General features: G+C 40.4%; 1 protein-coding gene across 5 annotated transcripts in view; it reads left to right on the top strand.

The window, feature by feature from the left end:
• The window catches only part of PTPN3 (protein tyrosine phosphatase non-receptor type 3), a 177,032-nt gene that overhangs the window by 52,960 nt on the left and 107,504 nt on the right, over nt 1–16,568 (top strand). The gene's annotated exons all lie outside the window — the stretch shown is intronic.

Below are 16,568 nucleotides of genomic sequence, written 5' to 3'. Positions count from 1 at the left end.
TCTCTTACTGGAGGTAACAAGTCCTGTAGGCTGCTTTATGGGAAAAATAGACTTAAATATTCAATAATCTTTTGTGCTCTTCTGTCACATACTTGCATGTGAAATTAAATGTAGGGACTGCTTGGCTTGGTTATGATTTGGGTTGAGCTTGGATAACAAATTTTGGGTACTGCTTGGAATGCTTAACTTTGCAACCAGAACCTAGTACGTGTATATGAGTTTACTTCATAAGCCTGTTTTAGAATAACTTCTTCTCCCTTAACCCCTGAGTTATGCTGTTGCTCTTGGACACTCTTTTTCTTTTTTCTTCTTTCTTTTTTTTGAAAGGGGAAACCATGGCAGTTGTCCCAGCTAGTAAAAAAGCATTTCAGTAGGGAAGAAACAGTTACAAGGTCAGCATTCCTCGGATGTGAAAGCCTTCTATTTTTTATCTCCTATATTGTTGCTGTTGACTTTTTTTTTCTTTTTTAAGATCTTTCTCTTCCTTTGCATCTGGATCAGCCATACCTATTTTTTTCCTGGCACCTAACCGTTTTAGGACCTGTTATTTAATTTGGGAGTAAGGTGTTTCTATTCTGTTTGCTTGTGAGAAGAGATGCTCAAGGGAGATGTTTCCTCCTCTTTCCTGACTTGTTAGCATAATTGCAGCCACTGCAGCCTGTGTTCAAGCAGACAGCACTGCTTCAGGCGCTGGCATGCTGTCACCTTTCTGCATTGATAGCTGGATTTATAATTAACGACTGTTTGCACAACTACAAATAGAATAATTTAGGTGACAGCTTCCCGTGGCGAGGAAGAAAGGAAGAAAAGATCCTCAAACGGGCTAACCCCGCAATAAAGAAGTCGCCTGATTGAAATGCCTGCTATTGCCAAGTAGTCCTTTTTCCACAGGCAGGGAACATGCAGGATTCGTTTCGGGCTCGCCCTTGGCAATAAGAAGCCGGCTTCCTCAGTGAGCACGTGTCCTGGTGTGCAGCGGTATGGGGCAGTCAGATCCTCCACGGCACCCCTCACTTCGGTGATTAAAGCTGTTCTGGGGAAGCTGGCAGCGCGAGGAGGTTTGTGGTGCTTGTAAGCAAAGGGTGCTTGCAGAGGTTTGCCTTGCCCAAGCAGTTGTCAGAGGAAAGAGCCCAGCTGCAAGTGACCTTTTTCCAAACTTCAGAACAGGTGTTTTGCCAAGAAAAATAGGCAGTTCTCTATTTTTATTGCTCTTAAGTAATTGTCACCTTCAGGTGAGGTATTAGTTGACTGTAATATAACAAATTTATTTTTTTATCCTTTCTTCCTGTCATTTCCTTTAGTTTAGCTTTCACTTTTATTCCAAAAGATACAAAACTTGTTTGGTTGTAAACATTTGGAACCCTTTCTTTACTATGTTTGTTATAGGAGGTATATTTTGATAATGAATTCCTTACACTTGGTAACAGTAGAGTTGAAGAAGAGGGATTTGGAATAAACTTAACAGCTTGTGGCTGGGCTCGTGAGTTAACCTCATAAAGGTGCCACAGCCTTATAGGATCTTCTTACTTCAGCTGTTTTGATACCCCGTTCTTTGCCTTCCAAACAGTTGTCTATTATTATTACATTAATAATACTTTCTATCAGAAGCAAGTTGCAGTATGACTCCTGACTGAAACCTGCTCAAGTAAGAATGCACATTTTTTTTCTTTCTTATAAGCTCAGTAGGTAAGGCTTGTAAGCTTTCTTGCTTACAAGCAAGTAGTGTAATGTTTTCACAGTATTGTCAGCTTTTTCCCTGATTTAGTATTGATCACTTAGCATTCTTTTCATGGCAGGAGGAAGGTAGCTTGATAAACCGTTACGTGTTTAGTTTGGATATTAGGAAGAACTTCTTTACTGAAAGGGTTGTTAGGCATTGGAATGGACTGCCCAGGGAAGTGGTTGAGTCACCATCCCTGGAGGTCTTTAAGAGACGTTTAGATGTAGCCCTTAGTGATATGGTTTAGTGAAGGACTTGTTAGTGTTAGGTCAGAGGTTGGACTAGGGGATCTTGGAGGTCTCTTCCAACCTAGACGATTCTGTGATTCTGTGTTGAAATGAGTGGAAGCTTGGGGTGAAGGAAAGTAATTAGTATGGTGTAAGATGATAGTTGTGATTATGCTCCTGGATGGAGCTACCATCTCTGCTCTTCTGAGCTTTCCATTTCCTTCTCTTTCAGGGGATGGTAATAAGGTGGAGTTGGAAAAATGGTCTGGAAGTGTTAGAAGTGAATGCTGACAAAATATTTTATGCTTCAGCAGGTCAAACCTTTGTCTGTTTGGAAAACAATAAGCTAAGATCTTTTTTTAAGTGTAGTAGTGTGTTTGGCACAGAAGGTAATGCCCGTGTCTGGTCACTGTGAGTCAGCTGTATGTACACTACATATTTGAGTAATGTTGTAGAAAAAGATGACAAATTGAGCCGTAAGAGTGCCAAATAATTGAATGAGATGCATCCAAGCCCTTACCAAACTGCAGATAATACTATTTGACTAAGACTCGAAGGCAGTGCTGTCGAGGAAACAAATTCAGGCTCAGCATGAAATCATACTGTTGAATCTTTCTGAAGGGAAGCCCACAGAAAATGCCTAAACTTCAAAGGATACTTAAAACAACAAAACTGTTGGCATTTCACAGTAAGTGGTCTGTGTCAAAAAAAAAAAAACAGAAAAACAAAAAAACACTTTTTTTCTAGTGTTGTTACTAAGAATTTGTACAAATGAAAACATCACCTATCCTAAATCCTTTATTTTTTTTCCTGGCTCCGTTCTTCTAGCTCGTTAGGGACAAACTTTCTTCATCGTGTTAAAGATGCAAGGTAACTCCTTTCCACTGTCTTACCTGATTTCTTCCTCTTCTAGTCTCTACCTTGCTACTGTACTTTTGTTGCTGTTTACTTTGTTCCAATCCATCCCCTTATGCTTTAATTCATCCTGTACTTGGTTTCATGCCTGATCACCTGCTTATTCTACTTGAAATCCCTATACTCCTCAGCACCTCTGCTAATCATTGATTCAATTGACCTTATCAGTTCTGGTGTAGATTTTCATTTGAACATTCCCTGATACAATGCTTTTAAAACTTTAGGAAGGAGAACCCCCCTTTTTTTTTTTCATGAATGCAATAAGATTCAAACCAGGAGGCATTCTCCTTGTGTTTCCTCCTGAAGGTTTTGAACTGCATTTTAGCCAGTGCTGTGTCGTGAAGCTCCCCCAGACCTCCCTTTCATGTTGCTGATGTGCTTCTCTGGCTGCTTTTCCTTTGCAGGTGCTGGACAGGCAGCCAGCCCGTGACCACATTCAGTCCCCAACAAAACTGTTCTTCCACTTACTTTATCTAGTCTTTCCCGTGGCATTTATGTTTAAACTCTTCCTGCTCTTGACACGTTGCTTCAAAAGGGGGAGTGTAAGTTACCGCATGAACTTACCCTGGTTGAAGGTTAGACACCTTACATATCAATTTCAGTGAAATTTGGGCTAGATTTGACAGTTAATCCCTATTACTTGCTAAAGCTGACTATTTTTTCTAGTTTTTGCAAGGGACAAAGTTCTTTAGGTGAAATTTCTAGGGTTTATTAATAGTAGAAAAGTGTGTATGGCCTAGGCCAGAGTTTGTACTTTGGTTCCAAAGATCAGATGCGGGTTGAGTGCATTCATCATGTGTAAATATTGATGGCACATTCAGAAAGTTCTTGTGGGCAAGCAGATCACTTACATGGTCGTGACAAGGTACATTTTGCACTAGGAAAGCAATTAAGGTTAAATAAACAAAGCTGAGTATTTTTATAGAGGTGTAATGTAGGGTAGACAGTCTGGAATAGGGGTCGTTAACTCTGTTGCTGATCTTAGCATAAGCTTAAATATTAGGAACCTGTATAAAGGTTTAGCTAATAGCTTTTAAAATAAAGTAGCTAATCTACTTTATTCAGTTATTGAGGCAAAATGAGCTTGACAGCATTGTTTGAAGAATTGATTTCAAATTAACTTGTCCTTTAAAGCTCTCATGCCAAGCAGTTCTTTTCAGGGAAATGGGCTTTGGCATTGATTTGCCATAGTGATTGCTTTTGGTTGCTTGACTAGAACCGGGAGTATTGTGTTTTCAAGTACTTCTTGTTTTCATGCCTTTCCTTTAAAATGTGCTTCTGGTGTGTTGCAGGGTTACAAAGAAACACAAATGAGAGAGCGTTGGTAATTCTGGACTTGTGTGTTATTTCTCAGCCTAGCTGTGACTGTAGCCCTGACCTGATAAGGTGCTGCAGTCAACTCCCTCTTCGTCTCTCCCAGCCCGTCCATACCACATTTTGAGGAATTTGCCTATTGCAAGGCATTACTTAACATCACTGCCACGCAGAAGTACCTAACGGTGGGGCAACCGCTGGAGAAAGATTGGATCTCAGCCCCTTGTAAGCAAGCTCTCCCTTTCTGCTCCTGTTTCAGCATAAAGCAGCAAAGTTGGCCCAGTGTCTGCATTCCTCTGTAATCAGTTGCCACAGCATGCTAAGGTTGCTTTGAGGGAAGTAGATAAATATTCTACCTGCCAGCCAGGGATATAAAAGCCGAAATAGGAGGGACTGGGGAATGTAAGATCTACTTGGCAAAATTTGGTGTTCGTGTGTGTGTGTTTGGAAATGCCTGGCATCATCTCACGTGTTAACTGATTTGGAAGCTAAAGTTGGAGGCTAGTTTGTTTGTTTTTTAAACTCTGGAAAAATAGCAGCAGTTGATATGTAGTGGGTAATATGGATGTGTTTTAAAATAAGGAGGTGATTTAATTCTGTAAATTAAACGAGCCTTGCTGTGCATGGCAGCCTTAACAAGCTCATAAAGACAAGGTTCAGGAGACTTGCAGTACTTCAGATAGCAACGAGAAGCTTCGTTACAAATGCTCCGTGGTTGGGTAGCTGCGCTGAAAATGAACAAGGACAACAAAAACCCGAAGTGGGCTTGAATTACTTGTGAATGCACTGTGTGTCAGTGTGATAGCCAAATACAAAGAAGCCCGAAACCATGGAGTACTCCACCGGGAGCAAGCAGGTCCTCACCGAGTCAGCTCTCCGCAGCCGTGCTCTGCCTCGTCCGGACTCCAGCCAGCAACACCACACGTGCAGAGCTTGCACGGCTCAGAGAAGTAAGCCTGTCGGTCTGGTAGCCTCACAGCAGAAGGTTGCACGCACGATAGCTTTATAGACAAGTGCTCTCCGTGCAAGACCGCAGGATCTGTTCCCTGTCCTGTCCTCCCAGGTGCTACCTGGGCCGAGCTGCTCAGTTGCCCAGCCAGCCCCTGCGGCTAAAGCTGCACCAGGTGCTGACCAAGGGACTGCCACTTGACTGTTTAGGGCTACGTAAACTCATTTCTTCAAAGGAAGAACTTGGCCGAAAGACCACCACTCTTCCATACACGGTAGAGGGAAGACACAGGCGCATCTATTTTAGCGTAATATTTTTTGGAGTGGTTTCCTCGTGGCACAGCATGCTGTGGTCACTTGGTGCGTGTTAGTCTTGTAGGGTGATGAAAAAATTACCTAACTGGGATGTAACGATATAAATGTTTAGATTTCCTTGGTCTAAAACATACACTGTTTAAATGCTGATGGAAAAACGGAAAGCACAGAGTGTTTGCAAGCAAGAACATGTCCAGTAATTTGTTTACTCTAATTTCTTCTTCACCGTGTGTAGGAATTGCTTTCTTTTTAAAATGTGGACAGGCTAACATGTGCAGGGGTCGGACAGATTGCTGGCTATTTTGGGTGGCAGTGTTGCTCCTTGTTTTGTTTGCCTGTCCTCCTTTTTGCAGGAAGGGGACATGCACCAGCTGTGTGCAATCAGTGCCACTGCAGGTCCTGGCAAACACTTCGATCCTGTTAGGCGATAATGAACTGATGCGATCCTGGGTGCTTTGAAGTCTTTGCAACAAACACCCCCCCACGCAGTCCTCCCCCCAGAACCCCAAAGTGTGCTTTGGTAAGTGTGAAATACAGATTTGTCAGCTGATCATAAACAGGGAAGAAGATGAGAAGACGAAGCAGGAGCAGTAGCAGAAAACCGTTCTTCCATGACGATTGTTTACAAAGTGCAGATGTTCGTCCGCTGCCTTTTCTAATTCTCAATTTGTTTTTTCTTCCTGAAGACTTACAAAACATCGCGGTTGTAAACTTTCTGGAGAAGTTGTTCTCCCCCATCCCTTCAAGTAAACTTCAAACGTGAACACCTTCAGTTTTGCAGATCTGAATATATAAAACTTATGTTCAGAGTATCAGGAGGTGTTTTAATTTCCTCATGCTATTTAGCTTCTGTCTCTAAGTTACAAGACTTCTGCAACGCATTTTCAAGCTCTTTCCTCTAGTTTGTGACGTAGAATTTGTGTAATTCTTTCAAATAAAGTACCTTTGTGAGACTTCAGAATTTTCTGAACTCGTGTTGCTTTGAACAGCCCTGCAGGATAAATTGAGCACAGGTTTAGTCTCTTAAAGAAAGTTTTTCCAGTACTTACAGATCTAAGTCAGGTTGGCAGTTTTAAGTTCCCTCCATAACATAACCTTTTAATTTTGTTTGCACTTGTGTCCTTCCTTCTTTTTTAAAAGAGGAATTGCTGTGGTTAGGTTATTCTCCTATCCTTTTTTTTTTTTTTCAGTAGTATTCTGTGCTTTGCTCTAGATCCATTTGGGGACCGTTTGCGGCTGTAAGCTTTATAGCATAGGAAGTCTTCTGTCATGCTTGAGGGAATGTATTTAAAAGCTTGTGGCAGAACATGGATTATAAAACACTTGAAGCATGAATTTATAAAAAGCAGTTCCATGAGGTTTGAAACTTTAAGGTCTAAAGGAAAAGTCTGGATGAAGGAAGAGAATTCTTAGTAATTTTAGGGAGAGTTGTGTGTTCATTAACACAGTTTACAAGACAGGATTTTTTCTGAAGTCTGGGCATTTCTCTAACAGGAATGCTTTCTTGCAAAAAATAAGGACTGGGTTTTGTTGCTGCCGCTTTTTCACAAGTTTGTAAAGAACATGGTCCCATATTGTGTTCAGAAGCAGATTGAGTAATGACCGTCAGTGGAAAATCGTGGATAACGCTGCAGAACTTGAATTTAGGGTTGTCTGGGGATCAAGAGTACTGCTCAAAATCTAGCATGTAATTAAAAATTACTTAACCTGTTCCGAGTTCGTCAGCTTAATACCAACTGCAGGAGAAAACTTTTGTCATCTGTCTTGGTGACTGCAGCTTGCCTGCTTCTGAGGTTTGTGAAAACAACAGAAAGTGTTTTAGCTAACTGTTTGGCTCGACAGTATTAGAAATCTTTAAGTAATGGGGGGCATCTGTGCAGTTTTTTACAAATTGTGGGGCCTTTTGATGTTGGGTGTGCATAGGACATTAAAAATACGGTGGTATTTGGTCTTTTTTCCTGAAGCTTGTGAAGATATCGCTGCTAATGGCTTTCTTTATTTTATGTCTGAATACTTCAAATGAACCTCAGGCAGCTGGAGATCTCAGCACTGTCAAGCTTTTTGCAGCTTTATGACTATACATGTAGATACGAGAGACCGTCATTGAAAACACGAGATTATTCTAAGGTGGGACCTTCAGCAGAGCAGGCATTGCGTCCTGCTACGCATTGATGTTCCGAGTCTGCTCCTCCTGCTCCTTATTTTATGTTTGCCTTTCATCCCGCTCGTCAAGTGACAGGAGAGCTCATACAGAGTTACGAAGCAGTGTGTTTGATCCTGAACCGTGCCCACTCGAGAAAGAAACCTCAGTCATCTGTAAACTCAGGCCATCTCTCAGGTGCTGTAGCAATGTTTCGCGGAACTTCACAGCCCGCTGCTGTTCGCTTCAGGGTTAGCTTTGTGTGGCATCAGTAACCCTCCCTGTTGTGATGAAGGCTTTTGTTCTCCTCTTCCCCCCCCAGCTTTCCAGGGGATGTCATGTCACTGCTGCTGTCAGAATTCATTAGCAGATTTCAGCTGTGTTCGGTTCTTTGTCGTGCTGTGGCAGTTAATGGTGCTGTAGCAACAAGCTCTTAACTTTCTCCACAAGCCAGTTAACTACAACATGCTTTTTTTTTTTTTTTGGTTGAAAAGTATGCTTTGGCAATTAGAGAACAGTCATGATCCATGTTCAATTTGAAGAGAAGTGACCTGTTCACAAAATGTCTGTAGTGACAACATCAGATATAAAACTTGGACACTTAGATATGGAATGTACCGTTCTATTTTTTTTGTCTGTAGCCTTGCTTTTTTCTGCCTTTTTAACATATATATATATATAAAAAAGCTTAAATTAGATTAAATTTCTTTTTTCTGTAAACAAAGATGATGAAAAGTACAATAACATCAGTTTTGATGAGAGTAATGAAATGCTTGGTGACTTCATTATGCATTATCTGTAGTTTTGACATGAAAATGTAACGTGTTTTTCAGAGGGAACAATTGTAGAAAGAAGTCCTTTAATGGACTGATTAATGTATAGAAAAAATATTTTGGACATGCAGTTGAGATGAGAGGAAATTCCGATTTTGGAAAGCTGTATTTTTTATTTATTTATTTAACATACCTGTAGGAATCAACTTAGTAAGAGGTATGACCTACAAGCCATCTATACATATATACATATGGCTTGTAGGTCATATATATATGACACATAACATATACGTATATGTATATATATGTTATCTATTAGTTGTTAACCATCGTGCTGCAGAACTACTATCAAAGGAAACACAATGTTTGAATGTAGATCAGCAGTTTTGTAACTGATGGGTAATAACTTTGAACTCTTGTCCTCTGTCACAAAACAGCATGTCTTACATAGTAAACATGTGAAGTTAATTGTTTCCTACGACTGTAGCTGGCAATAAAATTGACGTGGTGATTTTCATTTGTCATACTGTACTTTCATGAAATATAGTTTATTGCCCACTAACGTAATATGAGGACTTTTTAAATTTTCTTTTGTTGTTTTAATTAACTTGATACCTGAGTTTTCAGAATATTTTAGTAGCTTTTCTTTGTAAAGTTCAAGGACGAGTGCTTACTACTTTGGTTTTGAAGATCTGAGGACATGCATTATTTATTATAAGCTAAGGGCATTATTTGGTTACCTGAATAGTGTAGGTGTGGGTACAGGTTTGTATTTGACATTACAGTTTTAACAAAAATTTGCCTTCGTATAATTTAGTCCAATCTGAACTATTTATGAGAAGTGCTGATAGTTGGGCACTGCAGTGCTCAACTTCTGTTTAGACTCAGCTTTTTTCTTCTTCTAGTCTTCAGTGTTAACGTAAGACAACACTGAGCTAAGGAAAGTAAACTTTGACTTTCAATCTGCAGTTTCTAATTGACTTCGTTCAGTATGGTTTGTAGCCAAAAAAGGCATTATTTAGGAAATAAATGCGTGATAGATCTTGCCTTTGTCTGTGAACCACTTTTCTTTTGAGCTGTGGTTGTGTTCCAAGCTGAAGCAGACCATAGAGGAAGCTATAGAGTTCCTGAATTCTCCAGTTCCCGTGGTGCAGGAAATGGAGCAACAGCCATTACTGCGGCGAACACGCTGTTTTAAGGGGTTATTTTAAAGGTGAGTTTTTATAAAGAAACAAGGCGGATACTGTATAGATCTTGTACATGAGCAATAAAAACTACTGGAAATTTGAGAGCGTTACAAATGTTTGCTGTTCTCACCCGTATTTTATAGTACTTGAGGTAGTGTAGGGAGAAGGTCTCTGCAATTACTTCAATTGCTTTTTCCTCCTGTTTGTTTTTGTTCTCTGACTCATTCTGCATATAGTAGATGGTATCGGCGGACTACTGCTAATCCGGTATCTCAGGTCTGACTGTAATGCTCCGCGCTGTGTAAGATGACACACTGGGTCCGGCAATGACTTAGCTGCGTGGTTTATTTCCGCGGATGTAAAGTGGCGTTGGTGAGGTTGGTATGACCAGATTCACAGACCTGAAGTTTGAAGGGTCACTCATACAACCTGGTTTGATCCTTTGTAAAAAGTGTTTGCCTCAAAAGTTGAATTAAATGACGCTTAAGAAGCTGAGTACCGAAATCGATGGTCAGTATTGGTTTTCCACCAGTAAGCTCTTCTAGAATTTAGTTACCTTCAGGTTATCTGATTTCGAGACGAAGCTTTCAGATAAGTAGTCTTGCTGTTGAACACGTTGCAGAGGCTGTGGTAATTCTTCTCCCTGCTCCCCCATGTAAAGACTTTCCAACAAGTTTTCAACCACCTTGCAGCCTCCTCTTTGACTAAGTGGACGTGTTGAGCTCTACAGCCTTCGTATCGATACAAGTCATCTATCTCTTCCTACAAATACCTTTTCCCTCTTCTAGGCACTTGCTCCGTCCTTTGCTGTAGCATACATTATTTCCAGACCCTACATTGTGGCAAATAATATTAAAGCTCATGTTCTGGAGTTGTATCTTTTTTGCCCAAATAAATCTATTAAGCTATAATAGCAACCTGTCCTGCTTTATTTCTAGCTAGTTTGTGTCCTCTTAACAGAAAGGACTGTTGGTACACCTGAAGCTATCCATGTGTTTTAAGGCTTTGCAGGCAAGAGTCTGTAGGTGACAAGTAATGCAAATCTTTTGGGAAGAGAAGAGGAAGAAGGTTCTCAGAAAAGTTTAAGTAGAGTCTTTGTCTCTAAAACCGATCTTGGTCTATACTTGATATGAATATTCCTTTTTTAAGGGTAATTCACTTATTAAGTGTTGTTCTTCTGTCACGGTAAGTGCAGCTGTGCTTTCTGTAACTTATCCAATATTAACATATAATCAGTCTGAAGAGAGCAGAGCCCTTTTTGTTACAGCTACACAGTATTTTGAGAGCCCTGAGTGTCTTCAAGTCCCTCTCTGCTGTCCTTCCAGACCCAGTCCAGGGGCGTGAGTTTAGACAGCCTGGCTTAGTGTGCTTTGTGCCTTATCTGCGCCTGGTATTTGCAGCTTCTCACAGTGCTTGTATTACCTTCAGGATGGTTTTTGGCTTAGTGGGGTCTTAGGGACATGTCAGTCAAGATAGAGTGCAACGCCGGAATTGAAACTCATGACTCTTTCCTCTCCCACCCACCTCCTCTGGTTCATCTTTGACATTCGTGTACAGTTGTGCTGATTCTGGACTTCAAGTTAGCTGGACTCTTTGAAGACTCTGCAATACGAGCTTACCTGAGATACGTTACAGTGGAAAGCTTAAATGATGTGTGGGGAAGATTTGCAAAGCACTTTATAAATCTCAATTTTATGCGCTAATTAAGCACTAATTAAGCACTGAACCTCTTGAAGTGGTGCAGGGATTTTTAAAATTTATTCATCTGTAAGTATAAATCCTCTTCTTAGAGGCAATGACTGCTGGTAAGTACCTGATTTCTAGACATAGGAGCAATCCAGTTCGTCTACTTATGAGCGTATAAAATGAAGTTAAGTTCCAGTTTTGAGGAGTTGCCATAGGAAAGAATATTCAAAATCAGTTGTGGTTTGTTTTTTGTTTTAAAATCAAGGCTTTTTTTCCCTTATAACTGTCTATATTGAAACTAAATGCTTTTAAGTGTATTCTAAATAAGCAAATAAAGATACAATCATATATACAGTCTTCCCTGAAGGCTTATTTGTGAATGAACTCTGACATATTGAGTTGAAGGTGTAACTTAAACATTGCTTATTTGCGTTTTCCTTTTTTTTTCTTAATGGATGCATTTTCTGTAAATAATCTCTGCCTGTAAAATCTGTTTTTCGGTAAAACTTAACAGAATGACTGAAACCTTGATCCTGCAATCTTTGGAAGCTTTCTTAGGATGCTCTGCTATAACTGTTTGCTATTTGTGACAGGTAGATAATTTTGCTGTGTTGGAATGCATCACAGATGTTACCCACTACAAGTAAATAGAAGAAAGATGAATCTTTTAATCTTTTATGTTAATTTTAAATTCAATTTGGAGGTGAAAGGCTTCTATTATAGTGATGTTACTGCGTGTCTGAGGAATGATGGTTTGAAAACTTGCAGCTACTGCTTTGGAGATGTAGGTATTAACCTTTATTCTTGTTCTAAGTAAAAAGATGCTGCAGCAACAGGTGGCCTATGCTTCGTATCTCAATTTGGAGGTATTTTTACACCATAAGCTGTAATGCTTCTTCATCTAAAGCTTTTGTATTATATATTTGTTCTGTATTTATAGTTTGATTTTTTTTTTTTAAGGGATGCAAAATTTTACCACCTGATACTTCAGATTTCCAAGATGACTTTCTGTGTATTGTATGATCAATATGTCAGGCACAGTTTGTGGGAAATAACTACAGATAAGGAGTGAGTGCTAACCTGCACACATTGCTCAAAGTGAAGTTTATCTTTTACTTTGGTTGTGACTTTAGCAATGCCCCTTGATTTGTAAGGAAATTTGCAAACACTGTGTTGCAGTTAAACACCTCATGGGATTTTCCTGTGAAACATTAGAGTTGAATTTTATGTTAATGGTGAGACATCGGGTTTCATATTGGCAGTGTAGAAAAGGAGGAGAGTTTTCTCTGCAGAAGGTGAAAACAGAAGCTTGTTTTCATAGGTGTCGAGTTAAACTTCAGTCTTCTATTCAGAAAAGCTGGCTGGATAACCAACCCTCATTAAGATGCATTGATGGCAGATACGGCTCCAAGGTGTGTAAATAGTGCTGAACTACAAGGGAGGAGGAGTCAGAATGTAGATGACAAATACTTCAGGTTTCCAGGGTTGTGTTTTTCTGAGAATTTCTTGGGAAATCATTTTAACCAGCAACTAGGGAAAGCTGATGCATGCTGAAAAGCATTTGTATTGGTTGTCCTAGAGCTACAAATCGATGCAGAGACATCTTGAAGGTGTTACACATGTTTGTAATCCCATTCACTTGATTTCACATCTTTTAAATAAAGTAATAGGTAGCCACAAAGTGTTACTCTTACTGAAAGGGCATACAAGACTTAGCCGTTAAAATATGTGTGTAGTACTACTGTTTTTCCCTTTGCTGTCAGCTGGTATAATGCAAGTGGGTGAGCAGTGCAAGCCCTTCCTAAATGACATTCGCACCTGTAATACCAACATTTTCAGGAGACCAACACGGAACCGTAAATTTTCAGTGATGGATATAAAGAATACTTAGGGTACAGCGGTCTCCTTCTAGAAAAAAAGAGTGCATACTTGCAGGAGTAGAAATATCGCCATTTACCTAATGCAGTGGTGGAAGTGAGTATTTGTTACTTTTGAACCATTCGTAGCTATGCGTGGTGTGAGTCTATGTAGAATGTCCTGCAGTATATGAGCAGAAAAGCTATTCTTGATTCATTTCCTTGGCGACAAACACGTTAATGGTGGTTGCGCTGAAAATTGGGTCGTAAGTTTCTTTACCAACAGTTTCTAAGTGAGTTGTAATGATACGAAAAGCTGGCATGGAAAAGGTCTGTTAAAGAGCCAGTCTTTGATACAGCAGAGAAGGAAAACATATTTTTTTGTTCTGCTCGACTGCTGCTTAGTTCCTGGGGAAGGCATGCATAACTAGACTTGTTCAGAAATGTGTTTAACGCTCTTGGAGCACATTAACCTCTTTCTGTAGCTATGTTTGTCATTCCTGTTTGCCCGATTTGATTAGGGGATAGAATTTCATGTGTTTGTTTAATACCTTAATGTGAAAATAAGGTGTGGGGTCACTCGCTCTCTGGGCCTGTGATCCCGGGGACCCTTTGCCTGTCCCAAAGCAGCTGCAATTGCTGCTTTATGTTTCCAGGTACCGCTTTATATTACACTGGGGTTGATAAGCCAGGCCTTTCAGAATCTAGGTCTATTTTTTTATTCTTTTTAAATACAACTTTTCAAACAGATCCTGGATGAAAGCAGAGTAGCAGAGCAGGTGCTGGTAACTCATGCTCATCTCTCTCCGGTTTTTCTTTAGCACGGGCTCAGATGAAGTTGTGTCATTAATGACTTACAGTGGCACAGTAAGCTCCGGCACGCACGATGACTTAGGCTGGTGCCTGCGGCGCGGTCCCTGTCAAACAGCTCCCTGGGGAATTTTTAGCTCCTGTGCCGAATGACGTTGAAGGACACGTAGCTGGCAAGTAAAGGCCAGCTTTCTGCGCCCTGAGTGCCCAGCTGCTGGCACTTCTCTGGGGCTTGCTTAGGCTGTCTGAGCTCCAGCTAGACTGATGGCTGCGGTGTCCAAACACCCTGCCACTTATCCCGCTCTTGGCGCGGTCTCTGTGCTCGGCTGCTTCTGCCAAGGACGGCCCCAGCTGGAGACTCAGACTGGGGGCTCCGCCTGCGTTACTGACTTCACTTTGCATGAAAGTATTAAAAATAAGTAAAGAAAAATCCCAGGTTTTCATTTGTGAACTCGATTCAAAGCGGGTCGCGCTAGAAACTCTAAATTGCTTGTGCTGAATTTCCAAGTTGCTTTTTCACTTGGGGTATCCGGCATATAACCTAAAGATAGGAAACAAATCTTCCGTGAAGCTCTCAATCATAAAGGTGGGAGACTGTTAAGAACTAGCATGAAAAACAACTGTAAGTTCAGTCTTAAAGCGAGCACCTCTCTGATTTGACAACAAATAGCAGTATGTGAGGAAGTGTTACTGTTAGCTCCTGGCTACCTTCCATGGATGCTTGGAGACAGATTAACAGGTTTGTGGCACAGAAAAGAGCAGGTCTGACTCGTTAGAGGAGAGACGTGGAAGTTGTAAGAATGTGTATTGGACGTTCTCTTTGGTCACGCTAAAAATTCCATTTAATTAAAAATCTGTGAAAACCTTCAAAACGGCATTTTATTCTTGTTGCAGACAGCTTTAAGGTGGAATTCCTGTCATCTCTTGTGTGTAGGAGACAGTAATCGACAGAAAAGTGGGCTTGGATTTAGGGAGTACGTTGCAGTGTAAGTGGGGGAAGTTAATTTTGTGTAAAGGTTAAAACACATGGAGAGAAGATGTATGGGGGTTAATTTAGAAGAGGCATAGGAGGCCACAGTCTGAAAAGGAAGCCTAGCCTAACAAATCTACCTGATGTATGGGCTAGGCTATCCAGGTGACTTGCTAGGCTTTCTGCAGAGGCACCTTGATAGGAAGTGCTCTATAATTTTATGTGTTGCTGTGCACAGGCAGCTAAATAAAATTATTTATTTCTTTATTCAGGTAGATTAGGGTTTTTTTCTTCCCTGGGTAGCGAGGAAAAAAAAAAAAAAAGCCAGTGGGGCTGCCGTCCGCTCTGCACCTGGCTCATAGAAAGCTGCTCTTCATCCAGGGGCTGGCCCGCAAGAAACCGACATTTTCTCCTCTTACCCATCAGTGGGCTAGCAGGTAGGTGTAGTTTCAGGTTGGAAATTAGGAGACATTTGTTAGAAAGAGCAGTCAGGCATTGGAACGGGTTGCCCAGGGCGGTGGTGGAGTCACCGTCCCTGGGGGTGTTCAAGGAAAGGTTGGACGTGGTGCTTAGGGACATGGTTTAGTGGGTAACACTGGCAGTAGGGGGATGGTTGGACCAGGTGATCTTGGAGATCTTTTCCAACTTGAATGATTCTGTGATTCTGTGTCTCTTTCTGCAAGTGAAATGTTTTTGACCTATGAGTGTGGAAAGGGGAGGAGAGAGTACAGTATAATTTGTGCAGTCACCTGGCTTTTTGGTAAAAGAGGAACAAAATAATGAATAAGTAGCTGAAAATGTAGTTGCTAGAAACTTAAAGAATATTAAAATGAAGATTTTATATGCAGTCTTAATATATCCTCACCTTTTTGTATGCCTTTGATAATTAGGTAACTGCGTGTTTTCTTCAGCAACAACCATTCTTGAATAAGACTGGCTATTTTCTGGGTTAAAAAAAAACACAATCTGCATTGAATCATAGTACACTGATATATCAAGAACAATTTCAAAGCAATAGGAGTGTATAGTGTTTTATATGGAAACACTGTTCAGAATTCACCTAAAGATCACCTCCTCCTTTTTTCCCTCTTTAAAGAAAAAGAAACAAACCAAAAGAAATCATGTCTGGGAAAGAGTGAGAGGAAAATATTGTCGAACTGCCAGGAAGAAATGCAGTGTGCTGGCTAAATAAATCAGTCTTGGCAATTTACATACAGTTTAGATTTTAGGAAATAAACAATAGCAAACTATGAATTGGCTGACCCCCAAAAATATGAGTACTCGTTGAATGTCTGACTTGTGAATTTTCAGTGTTTTTTTTTCTGAGAAGGATTTGTTTGAGCTGCTTCTAAGTACAGATTACACGTTGTTACACGAAGATGGATCGTTGCATTGTTTTGATGCCTTTGGTAAAATTTCATGCCTCTAAAATTTCATGCCTTTCACATGTACTTTTCACAGGGAAATGTGAGTAGATATGGTGTTTCAGAATTTTAAGTAATTTTATTCTGACAAGTTCATTTTTTTTAGCTGTTTTAAAGAAAAGTCAGTCAATGTTTTACAGGCAGACGGACAAACAAGGGGAGATTCCAAAATAGTCCTGACATTGGTCCTGTCTAGCTTGGCCAGCTGTCTAGGAAACACATTATGCAAGTCTTTTTGTAGCTAGCCTCTAATAAGTGAGGTATGATTCGGTAATTGGTATGG

Source organism: Anser cygnoides, chromosome 2 (genome assembly GCF_040182565.1).
Source record: "Anser cygnoides isolate HZ-2024a breed goose chromosome 2, Taihu_goose_T2T_genome, whole genome shotgun sequence".
In the NCBI taxonomy this organism is placed as follows: Eukaryota; Metazoa; Chordata; class Aves; order Anseriformes; family Anatidae; genus Anser; species Anser cygnoides.
This window is presented reverse-complemented; position numbering and strand designations above follow the sequence as displayed.